A 24,302-nucleotide genomic window follows, 5' to 3' on the forward strand; every position below is an offset into this window, starting at 1 on the left:
GAAATTACAGTAAAGTTTGCTGCATCTTAAAATAAGGGCATGGACTCCTGAATTACAAACAAACATTATACGCCGACAGACAAGAACGAACACTCACGCGCAAGCATAAACACAGAAACCCTTTACACCCCCAGTTGTGATCGTCATCAGTTCCTGTGACAAAACTATTTGTTATCTGTTATCTGACATCCTACAAAAAAGCTAGACAGTGGTCGCAAACTTAAGTTTTAATATGTCAGTTTGATTGATAAATTGGAAAGCACACACAAAGCTGACAGCGAAGTAGTTTTACATTTCTTACTTAAACTCCACGTGTGTGTGCGTGCGCGCGTGAAGAAAGGGTGATGTGAACTAAAACTTCCTTCAGAAATTTGGATCAAAAAAAAAATCATGTTCGAATTTCTATTCTCCCACCTTTTTCTTTTTTGTTATAGCGAAGTTGTCGTTTCTTCCTTTCAAGTATGTTGTAGATCAGAAAGGAGACACGACTAAAAGCGCATTTAAATGTCATAGCAGCCTATAGGTGCTGTGATTTTTTTTCTGAAACTTTTTTAAAAAGACTGATCCTGCAGGGACAACAACCCCGACGACTTTTGATAAGGTCAGGTGTTGTTACAAGTTTAGACTAGCCATGATTACGCACTTTTAACACGTTTCCTTATTTGAAGAAAAGCAAAACTGAAACCTTCAAAGAAAAAAAAAAAAATTCGATAGCTAATGGAGGAGTGTCCACTCTCTTTGGAGAACAAACATATGCATAGTCAACAACGCCCCTTCATTTAACCCTCTTGAAAGAAGACCAATGTTAGGCAGGGTGGTCGCTGCATGCTCTCGCGTGTGAGAAATGTGTGTTAAGTCAGATGACTGCACCAAATTAATTGTAATGATTCGTCTCCTCCTATCTCTGCACATTCCGCACTTTGGTGAACCTATTGCACATCTGTTTTCAGACATCAGCCCACCCAGCCACCCTTTCCCCCACAACTCCTGACGAAAATGTGCATCGAGGAAAGTTCAGTAGCTGGACGAAATGTGCGACAAGGCGCTGGTGAAAACGTTCCTCAACCGATTCTGCTCCCCCCATGTTTTTTTTTAAATTTTATTTTTACTACAACGGGTGCCGCCCGCCCGCCCCTTCCAAGATGGTTTGTTTGTTGGCAGCAGAGTACAGCGATGTACACCAGAGGGCGCCAAAAGGTGACGCAGATGCGTGAAGAACTCATTCACAACAAAGAATGAGTAACTCTTAGCTTCGTATTTCCTCGACAAGGAGTAAAAAAAAAAAGGGAAAAAAATCTCCCCCAAACAAAACAAACCTTCCGAAGATGATGACGTGTGTGTCTTTTAACAGACGTGATGGCCCTGGTTTGGTCAACGAAGCATCAGTGAACAGCCGTTTTTGTAACGAAGGTCGCAAAGATCTGAAATGCACGTGAAATGGTCTTGCACGAGCTGGCAATACACGGAGTTTGGGCAACAACGGTAGTTAGAGGAGGAGGAGAAAGATGCGGAGGAGGTGGTGGAGGCGGAGAGACATGACTGTTTTCGCATTTTGGGATCGAGTGGACATTCGATTCATCCATGTCTGGAAGTTCTGACCTCCACAGCAAAAGAGTTCTTTGGCTTCGTACGACGTGTATATATTAATGAGAACGCTGCAAATGGAGAGGAATTGCAAATACAGCATTAAGCGAAGGGGACCCAGACAGATGAAATTATGCAGTGCGAGAAACATTGTGTGAGGTATGAGAAGAAGTGTGGGGTAGGTACCCCCCACCCATCCCCACCCCTTGCTCTCCCAAACAGAAGACAGCATCCCTGCTGAACCATGGTGCTCACATCTGATTAAAAGCCCAAGCAACCACAGGAGACGAAGGCTGCAGCAATATGTTTTCTGCTTCGATGAGTGTTATGACAAGCTACTGCAGCGCCCTCGCTCCAACAGATGCAAATTCCATTGGCATGGGGAGGCCAGCGTGCTGGGGTAGGCGAAACATGATCAGGCTAGGCAATTGTTGAATGTGCGGCTTTAGCCAGAAAAGATAAAGGATATGAAAGAGGAGGGAGAAGTGATCAGATAAACAAAGACCGACAAGTGTGCCTCATTACCTTGGGCTAGGAAACCACAAAATGAAAGAAGAAAAAGGAGAGGGAAGGAGGGAGGGGGAGAGAACGCTGCTGGCTGGGTCTGGAAAAAGCCAAGAGGGGGAGACAATTTGAGGGCACGAGACAGGAGACGCACTTTTCAGAACAACCACAGTCATAACAATATCGACCGGTATTCTCCTTTAAGAAATCTGTTTTCATCGAGAATTTGAAGTCTTACGCCTCGCTTTCCTTTTCTTTCCTTCCCCTCCTCACTCACTCACTATCCCAATCCCTCCCTGCCTCCTCACCAATGCAGGCTCCTTTATCGAGTCATTCAACTGGCACCATTCCTGGTACTGTTTACTGAGTCAGAAACCGTTTCCTTCTGCAAACTCCCTCCAAAAGCTGCTAGCTGCAAACCTATCGAGCACACGCGCACACACACACACACGCAGGCGCGCGAGAGCAAGCATGTAATGCCACACGCCGATGAACTGACCTGTCAAAAAAAAAAAAAGCCTTCTGCTTCATGTCTGTTTTCAAGTTTACAGCGATGTACAAATAAAACCCGCCGCCAGTTGCCTATCACCGTGCGCTCTGAAACAGATGTCGCCCCACACCCGGACCGTCCCTACGTCAAGCGGCATAATCCTGCAACTTGCAACTTCAATAACCCAGTTACCGCTCCTTTCATCTTTTATCATTTGCTTATCCGCACTGACATCTCTCCTCCGAGTCAGGAGTTCGCTGCACAACTTCATAACTTTTTTTTTTCTATGATAGTTTTTGATAGTTAATTTTTTTTTCAAGCAATTCTGCAAAGCCTGTCAATCTAGAGCTAATGCATGGAAGGAAACAGGAAATTAACACCTGGGATATGAGACCACAGTTGATATATGTGTGGTGGCGGGGCTTCTGCTTTTGGTTTGTTTATTTATTTCAAGCTGTATTCATGCCCACGCATTTATTTTACGCTTTCATACTTATTTAGACGTTTGTGAGACTTTACCACTAGTTCTTTTTCACCTGGTCACGGATTAACTCTCAGCCTTCACAAACAACACATTAACAAGCCGAGCAGGAACCAGGGATGACGAGCGCTAAGATGGGAGAAGTATTAGCGGGGTTAATTAGTGGACCAAGAAACTCATTAGCCACCACATGCCGTGCAACATGGCGGCTGTGAACTGGCAGGGGGGGAAGGAACCCCAGTTTCACGTCAATAACCTATACTAACCACGAGGCTCGTAAACAAGAAGATATATAAAGATTGCTTAATTAGCGCCATTATTGGCCTTGGCAGTCATCAAATGTGTCTCCCACCCACCTCCTCCCTCTCACAGCCTCCTAACTGCAGTTATAATCGTTGGATCATTATTATTTTATTTTTTTGTGTGATCGTCACCAGAGGGGGCATGGTTTATTGAAGAGTACCATGAATGCTGTTCCATCCTGCTCTTTAAATATATGAGGGTACGGACTAAAGCTAGTTATATCTACTGTCACCTGGTGGTAATTAGTACAATTTAACCGACAAAAACGGTGTAGAATGCTCACATGCTTTGTATGTCTACATCCCTGACGTCAGCCCACAACACCCGGCAATAAGACAATCCCCCACATAACTACATCATCCATCATTTTCGAAGTAGACTATCAGAGACAACAACATCGGCCCCCACCCGCTGGAAAAAAGACAATTAAATGTAGGCAGATGAATGCGTCATGTGTCTAACTTCAAAGCAAAGGACAATCGGGTTTGTTTTTTGTTTTTTAATTTATCCTTTGATGTACAATGCAGTGCATTAAACAAGTGATCGAACCAGGTCACACAAACACAAGCTCGTGTGAACACAAGCACAGGGAGAGAGACAGGGAGGCACCAGGCAGACAGACTCAGAAAAGTTCAACATCTCTGAGAATAATGTTTACGAGGTCTTAGTTACATTCGCAGTGCTCCTGATAACAGTTCTGTCACAGACACACTAAGCAGCAATCACGCGCGCACACATACACACACAAATTCAAAATATATCCCTGAATGTAATAGAAAAATAAAATGACTTAATTTCATTTTGAGTTCATTTAAAATTAAACAACTTCGCTATTACCAATGTTGGATGTTATTTATATGACACCTGACATATCTTTTATCGCAGATGATACCTGGCAGGAGCTGTCAGTCGTTTGCTAGTGCACTTATTAGCAAAAACGGTTCTAGTACATTCTTAATAAGACTTTCGACAATCCAAAAACCTCAAAAGATTTATATACCAAAGCTCAAGTACACCGAGTTAATTAAACACGTGAAAGAAAAGAACAAGAGAAAATAAACAAGGGAAAAAAGGTAATAATGGGGATTTGGAGCACAAATGATGATCTACTGAGTGAAACAAAACGCCTTCTGAATAAAAGTTAATTCTTTGGCATATCGATGTCTTTACCTGAATGGTAGCTACCAAAAAAAAAATAATAAAAAAATCAGGAAGTAGCTGCACTAAGGCAGATGTTTTATGAAATTTAAGACAGCAGCACTAAAATCAGCTACTTTGTAAAATGTCGGACAATTGCATTAAAGACACAGTTCATGAAATGTAGGGCAATTGCACATAAAATAAATTACAAAACATTAGATACATGCGATGACAAGATATGCTGTATGAAGTGTATGAACTAAACAGAGTTGTTTTATTAAATATAAGATAGCTGCACGAGAAACATACTTTATGAAATGAAAGGCAATTGTTCTTTTGGGATAATAATGATGAAGTGCGCTTTATGAAGTACTTTATGAAATATACAGCAGTTGAAAGACAGATTCTTTGTGAAATATTCGGCAATTGCACTTTCTAAAAAAGTCATATATTATACGTCACTTCATGAAATGTAAGGCAGTTAATCTAAAGAGAGATACTTATGAAAAGTAGTTTTACAAGACACACACTTTCTAAGAAAATCACTGTGAGATACTTAACGAAATGAAAAACGATTTGCTTTAAATACAGATCTTTAATGTTAGCCACCTGTTCTTAAGATACTTTATGAAATGTGAAGCAGCTGTACAAGGTACATACTTTCTAAAGGCGATGTAGGTGTGCTTTTTTATGTTTACCTAGTCCCTGGAATCTTACAAAAGGGCGCGCACGCCATCTATCCTTCTCATACTTCTCCTCTTCCACTCTCTTTCTCTTATTCACTCATACAGTTCCGCGCACAGTCTCTTCCTCCCCTCCCCCACCCAGCCTTCTCTCTCTCCGAGTGATCGAATGCGTTTTTGGCTAACCTGACGACTCGCTCGCGCTCTAGACCGCTTGTCTCCATATGTTCATCGGCAGCGATTAACAAGGCGAAAGGCAAAAGGTTGCACTTAGCGAGGGTCTGCGTGGAACCTGTCAGGCCCTGAGCTGGGAGTATTGTCTTACGGCGCTGGATGTGGGTACCTCACTGATTTCACCCAGCGCAGTTGGAAATACTTGATATTTTGGCGCGAAGCCTAATTAAAGCCTGCCTGCCACAGGTTCCCTACTTCACCCTCTTCTCCCGGGCTTCCCAGCAAATGCGAAAAAGAACAAGCGCCATGGAGGAGACGCAACATGCAAGTGTGTGTGTGACCCGGCAGTCAGGAAAGGGGCGAGGAACCCCAGCAGCGGCGGTTGCTAGAGTTTAGTCGTTGAAATGATACCAAGATGTTTGGACCTTTACACCCACGGTGACGTCAACAGAGAGATACCCTCGCCCCACTCAAACCACCAATCCGCGCACCTGACATCTGACGCCGAGCTTTTTCAATGAAATGAAATTCTGTCTGGAACAAATCCGTCTCTATCTCCAAATACAAGCTTATAAATGCTTCGATTAAAGCGATGTCAGACACTCAGACAGCGCGCAGGGGGTTTAGCAAGGAAAAAATCCGCAAGAAAACAAGGCGAGATAAAGGAGGGATTTTTTTTCTTTGTTTACTAGTCCCTGGAATATTGCGAAAGGTTTGTTTTTTTCAAGAAAACTGTACACACATTCACCTTTTCCTTACCGTCAGTAATGTTTTTCTTTGTCTTCGAGTTAATTAGATATTTAATTGAGCACTGAAGTCATTGAATGCAAAACTCAAGCTCAGATTGAGCCTATCTGTGAAAGGCCAAACTGTCTTTAATGTGCTAAACGAGATCTCTCGCAAGCAAAAGCCTCGTGTCTGCTCTTTATCAATGTATGGTGCTCCTTTCAGAAAAAAAAATATTCTCCCGGCTTCCAGGACCAGCGGGTAAAAAATAATGGCTACTGTCCGTTCCTGGTAAACACTGCATAAAAGCTTGCATTTGATGCTCTCAAGAAGGTGACTAAGTTCGCCCGTTAAGCAAATATCCGGAAGCCATGATAGATTATATACTAATGCCTACAGGATTGTACTGGCGTTAGATGTCTTCTGTTCTTACCTACCAAACAGTTCTTCTATCAGAGGGTGACAAAGTTCACTTCCTATTCTCTCCTATGACCTGCGATTATGCGAAGACAGAAATAGAGGGTTCTATACTGCTGCAAAGTATATATTCACTTTTTTTAAAGACAAGAAAAGACTACGGAGTCGTCAGAAAACCTTTCTCCTGACTTACAGCTAGTACCTGGTTACACCACAAGAAGGCATCAATCATTCTCTGACGGGATCCTCCGATTTGGAAAAGCAGTACATCTCCGAGTATTGAAAAACGACATTTCATTTACAAGTCTATTAGCATTTGCATTTTTATACCAACTCTTGCGCACAAGCACACCTGTTTGTTGAAACATAGTCGCTCCCATCTCTCCTCATTCATTCTAAGTCGAACTCCTTCACATAGTTTATTTTACTCGCATACACATATACGCGCGCATGAGCACGACCAGCTAGTTTGGGGACAAAGGATCTGCATACCCGGGGTAGCCTACGCTGCCGTTCTGGACAGATGCTAATTCATCAGCGACCTCCAGTGACACACGTTAAACTACATTATCGAGTGAAACATCCAATGAGCAAGTTGATAAGAATAATGACCTAACATCCACGAGGATGTAACACTATTGTCGTCACATTATTATTCTTATTATCGTCAGAATTTCATTATTATTGTCGTTTTTGTTATTAAAAAAGCCGATTAGACAACTTCAGAGTAGGATTTCAATGACATGAACTGCTGGTATCAGACAGTCCATGTGACAATGACTTAAAGTATCTATAAGAAATGATGTCTAATTATTTTTGCTGCAAATGACAACTGTTGGCATATCCGCCTTTTCCCTATAAGTTGCCGTTGTTACTAGTGGTAAGGAATGCTCGGATACAGCTCGGGAATAATGCTATTCTTCCATCCTTCACTTTCACTCTTTTCAGGCAAACAGCTATGTTATTTCTCTTTCTCTCTCACTCACTCACACTGACACACACACGTGTGCCCGTCAGTAAAGATTAAAATGTAGCATGTGCGCACTTTGGTTAATTATCTTATTATTTGTTGAGCAGCGACGATGAAAAGAGGAGAGGATGCCTCGCCATAATGAAAGGCAAAAAAGTTTGTGTCGCGACCAAATGGAATCCTGTGTCTCATTCAACACCCGGCTTACCTCCTCTCGCTAACTAAGATGGCGCCACTTCCACAATATGTCATATGCGGCATCTGGCAAAACCGGATATCGACCGTCAGTGATTGCGACAGAAATGATAAACTGCGAACTGTTACAGACCTATTCATAACGCGCGTGCTCGTGATATATCTCTAGTATTAAGGCTACATGATTAGGTTACAGAGTGCAATATTCGACCGAAGGAGATAGTAGCCTACTGTTTCAAGTTGATAAAGTTTCTTCTTTTTTTTTTAAGCCCACTGCACCACATGGGTGAACAAAAGACAAGGAGCAGATGGGAAAATAAATACTCTCATGATGCGTACTAGGCAGAGAAAATATTATCCACGATTTTTATTGATGAATGTGAGATAATTTCCTTTCCTATATTTTTCTAATTTATTATTACTATTATTATTAACAGATTTTCCCAATGATTTGATCAGAGCGATTTACAGAAATGATATGCAGACTGAATCACCAACATCCATGCACTTATATTCACATATAACAGACAGTCAAGTCGCTGTTCTAAAAAGATGCCTCTTCAGTTTAAAGGTGGTAAGAGATGTTAAGGTAAATAAAATAAACAAACAAACAATGCTTTAAGTGCAACAATGCCCGGTAAATGGCGTATAGCCTGGTTTATCCCAATCGCAGGGCGTGAGCGCAACTCAGCCCCTGCTACGGTTCCTGACGAGCTAAAAGGGAAGCAATAAAAATAGCAGGGCTTACCGTCGTCATTGCAGTCCTGCCTGCAGCGCCGCAAAGCATGCCGGTTGTCCGTCCTGCCAACACACGCAAACACACATGCACAGTTATGACTGTTTCGGGAGATCATTGCCTGCGATTCGCTACAAAAATTCTTCAAGCATCCGCAAAGAATAACAGACTAGTCAACAGAAGCAAACATTTAAAACGGGGGTAAAGGGGAAAAAAAGACAAGCTGCGGATGTTTGTACGTGCGGTACATAGCACTTTAAACAACAGGGTCTTACAGCACAGACGCCGCTGACCGCCTGAACAAGCCAGAGAATCGAAGCCAGAAGACAGGCAGGTTGAACATCAACCCATTAGGCGTCTAAACGGATGTCTGCGCAAGGCTGGAGCCCACCGGCAGACGTACACTGAACTATACTTTGAAGAGTTTCTGGGGTAATATAATGTTCCGGGTGCTAATTAAAAGAGACAGAAGGTGGGAGAAGGAGTGTTTGAGTGCGAGAAACAGACAGAGAGGAGGTGAGACGGACACACACACGTATATCGGAGCGTTGTGAATGAGAGAGAGAGAGTGAACGACTGAAAGTGTTGCAGAATAATTTAGAAGCCTTGAAAATTGACGAATCCACTGGAGCGAGCCTAGCGAGTAGAACTAACTCAAGCTGCGCCCCCTATGAAGTGTTTTGCCACGTCCAACGTGATCTTAAGACACAGGGCAGGTAATCTCAGTCTATTTTCTGGATGATGCTAAAGACTCGGTCCCCCTCCTGCAGTCTCGTTCTTCCTTTCATCGCAGTTCATTACCCTCCGTCATAAACGACACGCGCAATTAGCTTGTTGTTCGCGCATGTGCCGTTCACACGCTGTGCTTTCGCTGTAATTTTATGCGAAGAATTTTTCGACGGTGAAAATAACTTGTCTAAAACTGCAGATATCTGACAGCAGAGAAAACCATGTTTTACTTGTCTTTCAAGAGAGCGACAGACGGACAGAATGTGTCCTCCAGTCCTTGGTGACCCTTAGTGTAAGATAAACCGCCTGTAAAGCCGCTTTTGAATTACTTGCTTTATTTTTTAATATTTCTAGTTTCTAAAATGTTTATTAACTATCAACGTTTATACAGCTCAGTTCAACTACTTTTTTCTTCCTATCTTAGCAAATAACAGTTCAAAGAAAGAAGGGACGTCAGCTGGTTATCGGGAGATCACCTCCCCAACTCATCCCGTCTGTCACAGAAACGATGTGAAACAAATGGTACAGAAGCTGCGCCAAACTAATAGTCGAGTCATTTTTTAAATATTTTAATATCTTGTTTCATTTTACCTGTGACCTCCCCCCTACCATCACCACCACACACACACACACACAAAAAGTGGCTATTGTCAAACAGCTTCCGACACAGACCCCTGCAACTTCTGCTGCAAAGCCACAGGCGATGGGAGAAGCTGGTACCTGCGTGGGTGCGGGAAACGTGTGCACCCTGATGTGTGGCGCCTGCGGAACACAAAAGCTGCGCATCACACTGCATGACTATGGGATCACAGCCGCACGGTGCGGGCAATGAACATAGCAGTCGGCCTGATGCTGCGTGGGCTTCGTGAATAGCTGTTAACACGAGCGGTCTTGCCGTGTACTATTTGTGTGGGCGCACTGGTCTGGACCCTCCGACTCACATTGTTGGTGTCCCGGTCACTGAACATCACAGAATGCAGTTTGGATTAGTGAGTTTACTATAAATGTGACGGAGGTGGGTGTGTCGTTTATAAACGTACTTACAACAAATATGCTGTGTGGATTTTTTTTAAGTATAAATTTTAAAAAAGTGTCATCATTCTTTGAGTATAGTGAGTATACCAGTCACAGCAAGATACCGGTCTGTTCATCGGACACAATCAGCCATTCTCGTTACAAATAATCCGCTTCTAGCAAGCTGTATCCACCATGAGGTGGATTTAAATAAAAGATACCCCACCCTTCACCACGGTATTCGAAAATAAAAGAGAATACACACATCTGCGCCAGGCCCCGGAGAGTTTTTTTTTCAATGGTATTTATAATGTCCAATCTGACAGCAGAGAGACCATGTGTTCTATTTAAGTCAAGCAAACTTCCAGATGGGTAAGGGGGAGGGGGAAGGAGGAGAAGGCAATGAGAGAGAGAGAAATTGCACTAAAACCACGGTATAAGTGTGGATTGAAAGGAAAACGTGGCCAGTCTCACAGACCACTCGTAGCCACCAGCGTTTCGCCTACCCCCCAACCCCTACCCCCCAACACTTCCCACACGTCCTGTGTAATTATCATTTTAATGAAGAGAACACATGGTCAGATGGCATGCAGCTGCTTTTGTCAATACTCTAGGCACATAAACCTCAAATTCGCCCTGTTCGAGGCCGACTCCCTTTGAATAAGGCGCGGTATTAATGATCAAAGCCTAATAAGCATGATCAACACATGTCGCAGCGGATCTAAAACAAGTTTTTCATGTTACGTGTCAGTGAGAGGACAGTTGATTGCAAGAAAATGAAGGTGGAAATGGACAAGCCATTCTCTTTCTTATTCTCGCTTTCGTCGACTGTCTTCTTCCTCGCGCTTCTTTCAACATTCTATTAGCCACGTGAACAAATCCCGGTGCAGAGCATGTGCGCGTGCCTGCATGTCTTATAATTATTGAATACGTGTGCTCGCAAGCACGTGCGTGAATAATGGCCTTCATGCTACGTAGGTAACAATATGGGATTCTTTAAAGAAAAAAGAATAGACAGAGAAAGAACACAAATAACTAGCTTTGAACCTCACTTGAACTAATTCGTAAATGAGATATTACACTTGGGGATAAGTCTAACAAAGAAAAAAAATACATTCAATCGGTTAAATACACAGAACTGATCCCCCCATCCACAAACACACACTCTCTCTCTCACACACACACACCATCCGATTATTTTATCGGAAAAAAAAATCACTTGGGCTGAGTGGCAGTTGGACACAGTACATTAACTCACTCCAGACATTTATTCAGACAATTCTTTCTGTGTCTTGCTGATCTACATCTATTACCTAGCACTACACAATAACTGGTGAAAATAATTTCTATAACAATTTTTGACAACCGTTTACGCGAGACCTTATACCAAAAAAAATAAAAATAAAAAATATATATATAGATAAAAAATGTTCGTGGTCGTGTAACCGGTGTGGGTTTTGGTGCTAGTATAAACTACCACGAAGTGGAACCAAAGGGCAACATGGTGTTTCCCGCCGACTTGGTACTAAACTAAAATTAACACCACACCAAAGGCAGTAGAACAGTGTTGTACTTACTAAGCCGCTGAAAACAAATCATATGTCGGAAAAAAACATTTTTAGTATCTAGAATGTTACAGTTGATGTTATGTGTTTATATAACCTATTGTTTGAAGGAATTTTCATTGTTTCAGATTAAACTCTTAAAGTTTAATTTGACACACTCTCTCTTTCTCTGTCTGTCTCTCTCTCACACACACACACAGCTACTGGTGATTTAGAAGGGCACAAGACTGCTAACTCAAATCGTCTAACATTTCCATAAACATCTAGTAAGCACGACACTCTTGGCTTCTCTGTAGCAGACTGTACAGATCGCTTCGTTCTCCCTCGCTAAAGGTTATCTTCCTGAAGTTAAAAAAAAAAAGACTGACAACGTCATGCGGGGCCTTTAAGGACAAGACTTAATCAATTCTACCTAACCGTCAAGAAAAGCAATTTATCCGCTCACTTTATTAACCACACCGTTCAATTTGCAGCCGTTAAAGTGAAGAGTCCTTTCACAGTAATGAGAAAAAAGAGAGTGTGTACATATACGAAAGCCCTAATGTCGCCAAGGACCAGCAGTTACCGGTCTTTGATCGTGTGGGAAGGGGGTGTGAGAGTATCGTGACTTTCCCTATTTTATGTACTAATCTGCATTTCCCTCGCCCACCCCTCCAACTGTTAGGAGAGAAATAGCCTTTCTCTGCGAACTCAATACTTTCTGCACCGCACGATGATAGACAAAGAGTACAGACAATTTTATGTTTTTGTTGACAGATAGTGATGACGACGATGACGATGATGATGAAATGAAAGAGCACTAAGACAGTTTATGAAAGTATCCAGAGTTCTTGAAATGACATAACTTTTTTTTAGCAGAAAGGGAACTAACGCAAAATGATCTGTTTTAAAATCAGTGTATACTCATTACACTAAAACAAAAGTTTAGAAAAATAATGAAATAGCCGTGTTGATGGTATATCAAGATTTGGAACCACTTTCCAAGCGTCAGCGCTTTCTAAGTTTGGGATAGCACCATCATCAGTAACATCCTAATCATGAAACGAACAATATTTCCAATGGCATTTTGAAATAAAGCGGAATTGTATATACAAACATGTATTGCTAGTACGCGTATATTCTTTCAATAAATATCCCAGACGAGATCCAAAACAGAAAAGAGTTGTGTGAAATTTGGACTGACGGCCTGCTTCCTGTCAAAGATGATCCTGTAAGCGGCACTATTTCAAAATGGAAGTCTTCTATGGTCCAAATACATTTCTAAACGAGCATTTAGTCTGTGGACCTTGGTCAATGTTCGGGGACAAAGCAGTTACCTCCGTGCATGTACGAGCGCGCATGCGTGCGTGAGTGTGACCTCTAGCACCAGCCCACTGCTGTTGACTTCTTAAGTGTCTACAGCTACGGTTCCTAGCGACGGACGGTTACAAATGGGTACTGATCCTGCAGTTGGTTACCTAACCTAGGTTTGAAGGTAGGGCCTTTCATCAACTTTTCACCTTTGCCTGGCTTTGTTGGATTACCTGCTTTAAAACAAAAATTTTGTAAGGTCCTTATAAGTCTTTGTCAAATCTTTTTCGTGCATCATTTATTTTATCTGTGTGTGTGTTAGATGGGTGAATAAAATAATTTTCTGCTGGAGGTGGCTGGTTCAATTTCCAATCCTAAACTGCTTTAACGGGATTCTCCCTAACTTTCAACTGTAAAAATTGTTTGAAATTTACAGTAAATTGTGGCTACTCTCGGGTATGAGAAGCATCACCACCCCATCAAGTGTCCATGATACCTATCTACATTGCCGTGAGATGCCGTGTACGAGGAAGATGTCGCACTGAATTTTGTTGTCGTTGTGCATCAAGCACTTAACAAAGATACGCGGACTTTCTTTTTTCTTTCTTCTGGAACTGTACATAAGAGGTTCAATAAATAAAACTTAATAAGCACAGCAAAGAATTACTTCGTAAAAGATTCTAAAGATATGAGAAGAATCATGCTTGTTTGGCCGATCATTTTATCAAACATTCTTACATCCCCACATAAAGAAACCTATGGGATTAGAGGAAAAGAGGGAACCGAAGAAGAATTTCTGCCAACAAATCCCTAATTAACTCTCAGATTTTGAATTGTTTGAGAAGCATTCTTAAGCACAGCTACCGGCCCCGTGAGTTCATTGACAAAATGCTGCTATTCGTTTTTCTTTGCCAGGGCTGAAAGCTGTTGAAATTTTCAATATGACTATACAAAAATTCTATAGAAATTCTACCGAAGAAACACTCGTATCTTGCAAAGAGCATGCAACTCAGGACTATCAGCTTTGGGGACTTAACGATCCTGATTCAAGGTTGAAACGAAATATAACTTAGAAAATTTATAATTTTATACTTTAACCATGTTTCACATAAAACATCTCTCTCACTCTCTCTCTCTCACATAAAGCTTTCTGTAAGTTGCACCATCAATCCTTGTCATTGTCATCATCAAGCTCAATAGCATTTTCCAACCAAAAAATGTTTTATGAGCGTCCTAGCAGCTCTCTATTCATTAGCACTAATTTTTATTCATCTATTATATTTCAAATCCATTATTTCTGGATCAAAAAAGGTCACGCTGCTCTTCATTAGGGTGAACACAGCCGTGAGGGGGGAAAAATGGGCTGCTCTACTCTGCACAGACCGACTATGGAATTTGACATTAGTTTATTTTACTTGTTTATAGTTGTCTTAGTTTGACAAATAGCTAAAGTTCTTGATAAGACAACTCAACAAATGAACAATGCTTTAGAACAAAAGATAATATTTGTATGCAATTATAGACAAAAGTTAACTTTAAAAAGACTTTCATCAATAAACTTTGATAGTTATAAAAATTTTCATATTTGCGCTGGTTAAATCAATTCTGTTAGTCAGGATTTTTGTGTACTGCAGCATCCAATAACACAAAACCAGCCATCATAACAGTACAATGCATGTACTGTCATGTGCATTCATGCATATGTGCAACCCCACCCTCAGGCTAACACAAAGAGCTTAACAGCCATATCAATAACAAGCCACATCTGCAAAATGAAAGTAAATCCATAGTTCACAATTATCTGTCTGCGTGTAATCCGGCATTTTCTAATTAATCATGCGCTTCCACATACAAATATTGATAAACATGTGTTCTCGTCAGGTTTTAGCTAGTTCATTTACTGATATATTCCCCGACACTCACTCCTAACCCACTACACATACAGAGGCAAAAAGTCAGATTGACAGAATGATAAAAACTTGGTGGAACAGAAAGACAGAGACTTAGAATGACAATAACCATGCCATCATCTGAATGTAATAAAAATGCAAAATGTTCTGTTTTCTATCTATTAACAGTGCTGACACATACTAAACCAGAAGTCTCAAAGATACTGAAAAGAAAAAGAGGATATTGAGAGAAAACAGCAAAACAAGTACTGTTAAGAGAAAGCAAGTAGTAATGCGACATCAAAGTCAATAGTATGTAGGTAACTCAAGTATATCACAACGAGTACTACCATACAACGTGACCTAAGAATGCTCAGCCACAAAAGGTCATTATTCGAGAATAAAAATCCATTTCAACGCAGCACAGAAAGTAAAATTCGTATCGACATACATATTCCTGCATTTCTTCCACCCAGACTCTGATCCCTGGACACTGTGTCAGTGACGGTCACCTCAGTTAACACCTCAGTGACTTCCAAGAAGAGGAGTTCAAAAAGAAGAGTGATCGTTACAACATGCGCTAACGACCGTTAGTGCCAGCCAGTGGTAAAACTTTGAAATCGGTCGTCATGACTTCGCGTCCAGGAACTTCAAGTGGTTCAAGATTTCCCCGTAGCGGCCGATGCGGCAGGTGGGGGAATGCAGCAAAGCGAGACGCCAGCTTTCACAGGGGTCAAGGGACCAAAGGGTAGGACGAAAGACAAGCGAAGAGGGGGAGAGGGGGTGGTATCCCTTTCCCTTCTCTGCCTCCCTCCACCCTCCACACACACACCACCCCACCTTGAGAGGACGGTCGGTTCCAGATCTACCGTTACTTACTTCTTGTCACCTGGCGGCGTGTGGCGCAGCGAACGTAGGAAGGGAGAGCATGCAGGCCAGTTCCATGCACGAGAAGGCGCACGCGCTGCAGCAGCAGCTGCCGCAAGCAGCAAGCACACACAGTCGAGCACGGCACAGCAAACTACGCTTGCTGGGAGCGAGAGAGAGAGAGGGGCCTGTCAGGCAGGGCGGGCTGGCGCAGCAACAGCAGCGGCAACGGCGGCGGCGGCGGCGGCAAGCGCACTAATCAAAGGACACCCGCAAAACAAGGGCGAGCTGATTGGCAGGCCCGCGCCGAGGCTTGCCGAAGCTCAACAAGTGACAGTTTTCTGCATTTCTCTGTCCTCCCTCTTCCCCCAACCCCCTCACCCGCACTCCTCCACCATCTTTTCAGCGTTTTAAAAGCACGTGTACTTTCTGCCCACCCACCCCTCCACCCAGCCCTAGCGATGGCCAACTCAAGCGGAGCCGCCGCGCGGCACGGGGGCGACGCTGGCCGCTGGCCTTTAGCTATTGCTAACACCCCGGGGGAGGGGAGGAGGGCATGGCCGCGAGCTTGCCACCAGGGTAAGGGTGGAGGAGGGGGTGTGAGGACGCATGTTAAGTTTGCATAACAGCGACCCCTTCCGCCCCACCGTCGGTGACTTATCAATAATGCACGAACGACACACGCATGTCACCCGGGCCGGGCCGATCTCTGCAAACGTTTAATCAAATGGGTCAGCTCCATGCCTCGGTAAGAGAGAGAGAGCGACTGGCATCATCTGCATAAATTATAGGATGATTGTTTGGTGCGGGGAAGAGTTTTTCTGTGAAGTGAATAGCAGGTTCCTACAGGAAAGAAAAGCAGCACCTAATGTAGCTCTCATCACTCCCGTCTTTTCTTTTTCCCCTCTCTCCAACCCCCATCTTTTTTTAAGATTTCGTTCTGCTGGTAGGACAAGGGGAAGGAAAGGAGTGAGAAAGTGAGAGAGAAACCAAGCATGCAGCAAAGACGAGGGATTAAACTAGTAAAAATTGCGCCCTTGAGCCGCTTTTTGACTCGCTTTTCTCCGACCCTAACGCGGCCATTGTCAAACCTACTGGTGGCTTTCAGAATCTAGTTCTGCCCACTACCTGACAAGCATAACTAATCACCGAGTCCTTTCTTCGCAATAGGTCGGGCTAAGGCCTAATTCTAAGCAGGACAGGCGGCTGGCCCCGCAAAGCAATTACAGCTTCTATAGAGAACTGGAATTAGCTGGCATCTCGCACTGTGCGACTAGACTTGACTGGCTTCTGTCCTCCGTATTCCAGACAGCGGTGTGACAGTAAACCATATTCAGCCTTTGATAATTGATACAAAACTAATAAACCGATGGCGGACGAGGAGGCAGAAATAGAACCGAAAAAAGAAGCATCGGCGTGTTAACAGAGGAGAAAAAAAAATATGATCAGGGTTAGGTGAAACTAAAGCTAGAAATGAAATTTTCAAGACTTGTATGTCTTCAAATATTTCATAAGAAAAAATCAGCATTATTTTTAAGCATTATGCAATTTAAAAAAAAAAACAACTAACGACACACCCCCATTTCGAATTGAATACTCCCAAGAAGATTTCTACAAGAATTTGAATGATTCCGGGGGCAAAAAATGTTTCTAGTTTTAAATCTGCTTGAAACGCCAAATCGACAGAGTATTGTTTGTTTGACAAGAAGAACGGGCGCAAGGGGGCAAACAAATGGGCTGGTGCAAGCCACGGCTCCTAAAAAGTGCTAGGCGGACCACGGAAAGACCCGGGGAGGCGGGCAGTGATCAGGGGGCCTTGCATCTAAACAATTTCTGCACAACAGCGCCACATCTGAGGCCAAATTTGTCCAGCAAAGCCCTGCGCGCAGACTCCTCTTTGATCCCCTTGTCTTCCCTGTTTGCCCCCATTGTTTTCCGTGAAAACAAATAGCTGTGGCTAGGCAGGCAAGTGTAAGGTGACTTTGTTGTGTTTGCTGGAAGGTAGGCGCGGGGATCACAGACGGCTCAAGCTGCGCTGTAGGGTCGGTTGGGGGGTGGGGTGGGGGGTGGGGGGACAGGCCGTGTGCCCCCTTGGTGAATAATTTGCATGTTCAGGATCGCGTCCCCTGACCAAGGTCATCAAAGTGAATCTGGCCTGAATCTGGGCTGGCGTGAAATCATCAGCGATCAATGAGTGACTTGGCTGCTGCACCATGCCGCACGCCTGTCTCCGCACTGGCCCGCCGCCGATGTACAGCTGCTGCTGCGTCTATTGCGGCTTTCCGATGATGATGATGATGATGATGATGATGATGATAATGATGATGATCATTTCCGTTCGCTTTGAAAGACATGTAATGCCACATCCTTCGCCCCATTGTCTTAACCAGCCGATCTTCATAAGGAATTGAAGTGATGGCCGTGCGGTCGGAGGGGTGAGGGTGAAAGTGAGGCAGGAATTCTTCTAATGTTATATAACCATTAGAAAGATATGAGCCTACTGCTGTAGTCGATGAGCAGATGCTCACAGCATTCATATCTGTCGCCTATAAACACGGTCCCGTAACCTGGTGGCTAGTGCGCTAGAGTTCGGAGCAAAAGATAACTGGTTCAAGCCTCGCCCGAACTTGTACTGAAAAAAAACACCACCCCTAACCGCGAGTAACAAGCAACAGTAATTAAAAGGGTAGGTCAAAGGCAAAGGAAGCAGAGGGTACAGATCTTCTACAAGTCGTACCTTAGATGGTAAACCACATACAGATGCCTGTTATATCTGACCGTTACGGTATGGGATATTCCCCTTTGGACAAGGATATGTGCGCATGTGTTCTATATATTTATACGCATAAGCATGTATACATACGTTTAGACTGTTGCAAACCGTTGTCATTAAAACCGTGAGTGGAGTGGGAAGATACAGTGACCTTTAATGTTTTCGCTCAGCGGAACTTCAGACAAATGCAAACAAGAAAACGTCTTATGTCTCATTAACGGCCTCCATAAAATCCCTTCTTAGCCGGGTGAATGTCGTCCAAAGTCTGACCAAGTTTGGCAAAGTTGTGGGTGAGGGTCACATGAAACCAATGGATGTAAGGCATTAGAATCAAGTCCAAACTTGTTTGCAAATAAAATGGGACTTTGAGGACCTTTGGAGGTTTGACACCCGCTTAAACAGGACTTTAATCTGACACTCTTTGTGAAATATGTTAAGTACATTGTTTATGACTGTGTTAAGCACATTGTTTATGACTGAAAAGCAAAATAATTGCCATACGTCAATGTATAAATGGTTACCAACTCCATTCAGCCAGGATCCTGTATCAGCCAAACACCCAGCGCCTGTCCGGTCTATGCGCCCCTGCATGCTCTCAGCGCACATCTTGTGTTTTCTGGCCGAGTGCTAAACACAGACACAACAAAACAAAAAAAAAAAGAGAAGGTTACAGAAAGACAATGAGCATCAGTACACTTTCCTATTTTTACAACTGCTCCGTGCAATATCGGCTCTAGTGGTTAATCCTTGCAAAAATGTAAAAATATAACAAATGAAAGTTGAAATTTATTTACTGATACAGTTAGTACACAAGTTTATACTTGAAAATTCGATTATACTATACGGAAAAAAGGTATAGCAATTGTCAGAGCGCAATATTTGAGTTTTTATAACTTGGGGAAACAAGGCGATAGATGTGTTAAACGAAGAAACAAATCTCACATAAGGCCGTTTTTATTTAGCAGAAAGCGGCAACAAATTTGACAGAGACGGATTGTTCTTTATAACAGCGACCTCATCAACATGCCTTGCTGACCATCACCCTCAACTCCAACGACACAAGAGACAAACCCCAATGATTACAGACTACAAATCCGTCGGATTCTGGAAAGAATAAGACAATAAGTCATGTACTTAGAACTTGTTCGCTGTCACTTCTACAAACAAATTCGAACGGGCTGCCCCGTGACAGAATTATTTTACGGTTGAGCAGCATCGTCCCCCCGACCCTTTGCAGTTCGTAGTTCACTACTACTGAACTCCTCTACTCGAACTGAGGCGCAAAGCCTCATTACCCTTGCACGATAGACTGCCAAAAGCGAAGACGGGTACAGGGGGATAATCGTTCGATGTTCTGCTGGCATGTTTACTTCTTTCCTTTTTCTCGCCGATGTGCACGTGCGAAATTGTAAGAAAAAAATAGAGTCCGAGCCCAGCTTTCAATCCTCGATCACAGGCAATTCTCTACCTGCAGCTCCTAATAATTGTATTAGTTGTATACCATCTCTGAGATGTAGCAATACTTTTTCTTATTATCTCCCCCACCTATTGTTTTCCATCAAGGGTCGGGATTAAATGTGAGTCCATGTTTTCTATACGTTAAATCGTTTAAAGGCCCAAAGCGGAAAATTGTCAGCACGCTGGTTGACAGAATCACTCAGTAGTTTCCCCTGTGTTGAAAACTGCCTCCTGACCGAAACACCTCTGGCAGACAGAAGGCGGACAACGATCGACGCCAATGATTCCCCTCTATACATTGGAATGCGAACGCTCTTCGTTTTGTTCAGTTTGAGAATCGAAAAGTTGTGCTAAAAAAGAAGGTAAGGGTAAAGACTAAGGGTATACATAAACATTGTTGAACGATGAACACAAAGAACAGAAAGATGAAGCGATTAGGGAAGAGGTCGCTGCACTAACAAGCTCCCCTAATACCATAGTCCGGTGCAAATACCATCATGCTTAACTAGACATGTTCTACCTCCGACTAATATCCCCACCCCTTTCTGTGTGTCGTCTTTTCCCCATCTCCAATGAAAACCCCGGTCTTCTGGTGTCCTCTCGTGCTTTCTCTACCAGGATAATGCAATACAACCGTCGTTCTTTCTTGTGTGGCATTAGGAACAATAGCCCGACTGGCCTCTGCTTTGTTAACTGCAGACTAGGGCCTGACACTTGCTAAGCGCTGGGTACAAAGAAAGACCTCGTAATTAGGAAGACTGTGTTGCGCCAGAAAGCACTCTATTATACGCACTCAAGTATTCGCTGCGTGGCAAAGTCTAATGAATTGGAGAGCCTGAACTCCGCTCTGCTGTCTGGTGGCAGGCAAAATCGCCCTCGCCGGGAGAGCGTCTCTTTGACCGGGACGAGGAGAGTGGATACACGCAATAAATTTAACACCCACAAGGCGGCTTTGCAATAAGCTGGCATTCGAAATATGCAAAAACATTAAATTTACTGCATACTTCTGTGTCGTTTTTGTTGCACCACTTCAGACGTTGCTTCTGATCTTTCTATTGAGACTGCAGACTGAAACTATGCATGAATGCAAACTATGTCACTTGTGTAATGGTTCATCAAAACGTCCCCATACCCCCGCATCCACCCGCCACCACCACAACTAGGATCCACGTATGGCCCTGTCTGATTGCCTGCCTGGCCTCTCTGTAAATCGCGTGTTATCTATCAGTCCAATAGATGTGTACTTTGTTTACTTATCTTCCCCTTTACGCTGCACCATTTGTACTTGCCCAGTCGATCGTTCCTCCCCCACCCCACCCCCACTACCCACACGCCCCCGTCCAAGCCTCCACGGAAACAAAAGCGTTAAGTAAACGTGGCGTTGATTACGAGCCTTCAAGGTGCGCCGCGCCTTAAGTGTCCCGCCTCTCAGTTTCTCAGCGACACGCGAGCGCTCGTCAACACGGACATGTTCTCAAAGGCCGCTCTATCGGGCTGGGGGCGCGTCGATGTGGCAGCAAATACAGCTGTACTTCGAGCAGCCACGTCGTCACTCGCCCTGAACTTCTGCCTCTATTTAACCTTTTTTTTTTTTTTTTTAACAAGCCCGTCTTTACGGGCAAGGGGCCGACGTCATGAACCTGAGGTAATCTGTACCCCGGGGTTTGTTTTACCTCTGTCCCCTGCGCCCTGTGAGGCGTCTTGGAGCAGTCAGATGGTGACACCTCCGCTCTATACCTGAAGCCCTAGTACGTGGATCACAGACTTATATAGGAGTACTTAGAGATCATAGAAGTCTGTGATGCCAACCTTTAGATAATCAGACATCCCCTTCGATTTGTGTTTGTTCCTACAAAACTTCTACAAGAGGTATTATTAACTATTAACTCTGCCTCTCCGAACCTATGCCTCCGGAGTAGTTCTGGGTGCAGGGCAGGACCAAGGAAGAAATAACAACAGCAGACAAGCCCCAAAAAGTATCCAAGGGTCGGCCGTCAGGGGTTTTCTCTCTCTCTCACAACGCAAAATCACCTGTAGGTGGAAGCACTTCCCGCCAAAACCAACCAACCAACGTGTCCCGAGTCCTTGGGACTAAGTGGAGGGCCGACTGTACAGTCTAGCGGCTAACAATCGACTACACAACTATTTTATAAGTATACTGCTAAATGTAAGCATTCAGATAGAGCTACTGTGTACCCAGGCCCAGGTTCCTGTTTAATGTGCCTAATAAACACCCTACATTCGCGTGGTTCTCATTGTTGAGGATGGAAAGACAGTGAAATGGCGACACGTTTAGCTGAGCTGACTAGAGTTGGATAGCTTAGTGACTTTACTGGACCTTGCTACCGATCTTCCAAATAAAAAACAAGCACACGCTCTTACTACTTTGGCCATTTGAATTGCTCTTTGCCGACGAACACGTGCAACTGTACCTTTTTAAAAGAAACAAGAGACCCTCCTCACACACCAACACACATGGAACTTGCTGGAAATAATCCACATCTCTCCTCAAAACCACTTGCAAATATAGCCGTTCATAAAGCTTTTCTGATATCTTATTAAATCCTGTAACCATGCAGTGATTTTACAAGTTACAAATGCAAAGACTTTACAGATGGATGAGACAGACTTGCTTACAGTTACCAGGAACTTCTTCAGGAGACAGTTTGCTGATACCTACGTCTTACATCTCCTCTACTTTCCACTTCTTTTCCAGGTGGATTATGCCTGCCGCTCTACAGGTTTATAATTTTTGAACGGCACCACAGTATAAAAGCAAATTAAATTTTGTTATCTAAAAAAAAAATTATCTTTCGGCTTCTTTGTTTAGTATATTATTCTTTTGCATTGCAATTTTACTGAATCAATGCATGTGAATGCACAATTACATTGCAAGAAAAATGCAGCATGGAAAAAAATTCCGAGATAAAACTTTAAAAATATTCCATTTTTTTTTTCTAACCATGGAAGTAAGTTTTTAGATTTAATTTCATTTTCCAATAATTACAAACCTCTGCACTCACCCATGTGACATGAATGTCCATTTATCATTGTTCAATTCTCTTTAAGTAATGGTCTCAACAGTCTCACAATTCAGCCCCCATCTTTTATATTTTTTTTATTTTTCTTTCTGCCAGAATATGGGGGAAAGCAATGTTTTTCACACTGAGGTCCTGGCTGCGATTTAGGCTGAGACAGGGTAGAAATAGAAATGTCCAATCAAGAGATATGGCAAATAGACAGATTTAGTGTTTTTATATGATACAGAATGTGGACAGGGCAGGGTGATGTATTGTGCAGTAAGAGTGCACAAGTGTGACAACTCTTCATTACAGTCTTGTGCCAAGATGTCAGGCTCTGGTGCCCCACAATTCTGACAGTTAATAAATTTGATGGAGAGAGAAATAGCAAGGATGGGCTGGTATCAGGATGTTGCTGTTGAAATTGCTCCAGTTAATCAACACACCACATTGGATTTTTGTTAAGACTGTGAATAGGGAGTAGGGAGACTGGAAGGGTGGGAAAAGGGCATTTTCGTTATTGTTTGTCACCGTCGGAACTCAGCTGATAACACAGCCTCTGTCTCCATGACTGGGCCACTAACAAGATGGCTGCCTTAATTTTCTCTTAACTCATTCACTGGAGAGCGCAGAAGCCTGCAAAGCAACTTCCTTTTTCTTCTGCTGGAGAGAAAGGACCTTAACAATGGTGTTATTAATGCCACATAACTATGTTAATCTTCAATAGCCCCTATTTATGCAAATGTTTCTAGCAAAATATTCGTTTATGCTGCCCTGGATCAAGAAATCAATATTATTTCAAGGCACAATATTCCTTTCACTGATCATATTGAAGAAAATGAGCACACTTGTTTTTGCCTGCTTGGATCGTGGGGCGATTACAAACATACCATTAAAGGTTTCTAGGTGGTCTCTCTATTCTTGCCCATCTTGGTAATGTTATGTGCTAGTTACTTCTCAGTAGAATGTACTATGACTCGGTGAGTTAAATGGTATACATAAAAAAGTATTTAAAATAAAAAAACCATAAAGGCAACCCAGTGTTTTAAATGCACTCCACAGACTGTCAACAACCAAGATAGGCAGAAAGATTTCATACGGAAACCATCAGTTTATGACACATTGACCCTTGACCAACAAAAACACCTCACAGACACTCTAGAATTATAACACTTTCTATAATCAGTAGTTCTCAAGTAATAGGATTTGTGCTTACAGGAGTGAATTAAATAGTCAAGTATTGGCAGGCACTGGTTCTTTCTTCCTTAATAGTACAAACTTTGCTAAATCCTTG

General features: G+C 43.0%; 1 protein-coding gene across 2 annotated transcripts in view; it reads right to left on the reverse strand.

Annotated features, from left to right (window-relative positions):
• LOC112576703 (zinc finger homeobox protein 4-like) overlaps positions 1 to 19,129 on the reverse strand; it is a 145,345-nt gene extending 126,216 nt beyond the window's left edge. The window contains exons 1-2 of one of the 2 annotated variants that reach the window (XM_025259354.1): positions 19,056 to 19,129; positions 8,416 to 8,468 (exon numbers count right to left, since the gene is read on the reverse strand). The gene's annotated coding sequence lies outside the window, so the exon portion shown is untranslated. Of the gene's footprint in view, positions 1 to 8,415; positions 8,469 to 15,769; positions 16,849 to 19,055 lie in introns of those variants that run through there. The other variant, XM_025259353.1, reaches the window with a different exon arrangement.
• Between the last annotated feature and the right edge of the window lie 5,173 nt (positions 19,130 to 24,302).

The sequence above is a fragment of the Pomacea canaliculata genome, linkage group LG12 (assembly GCF_003073045.1).
Source record: "Pomacea canaliculata isolate SZHN2017 linkage group LG12, ASM307304v1, whole genome shotgun sequence".
Classification (NCBI taxonomy): domain Eukaryota; kingdom Metazoa; phylum Mollusca; class Gastropoda; order Architaenioglossa; family Ampullariidae; genus Pomacea; species Pomacea canaliculata.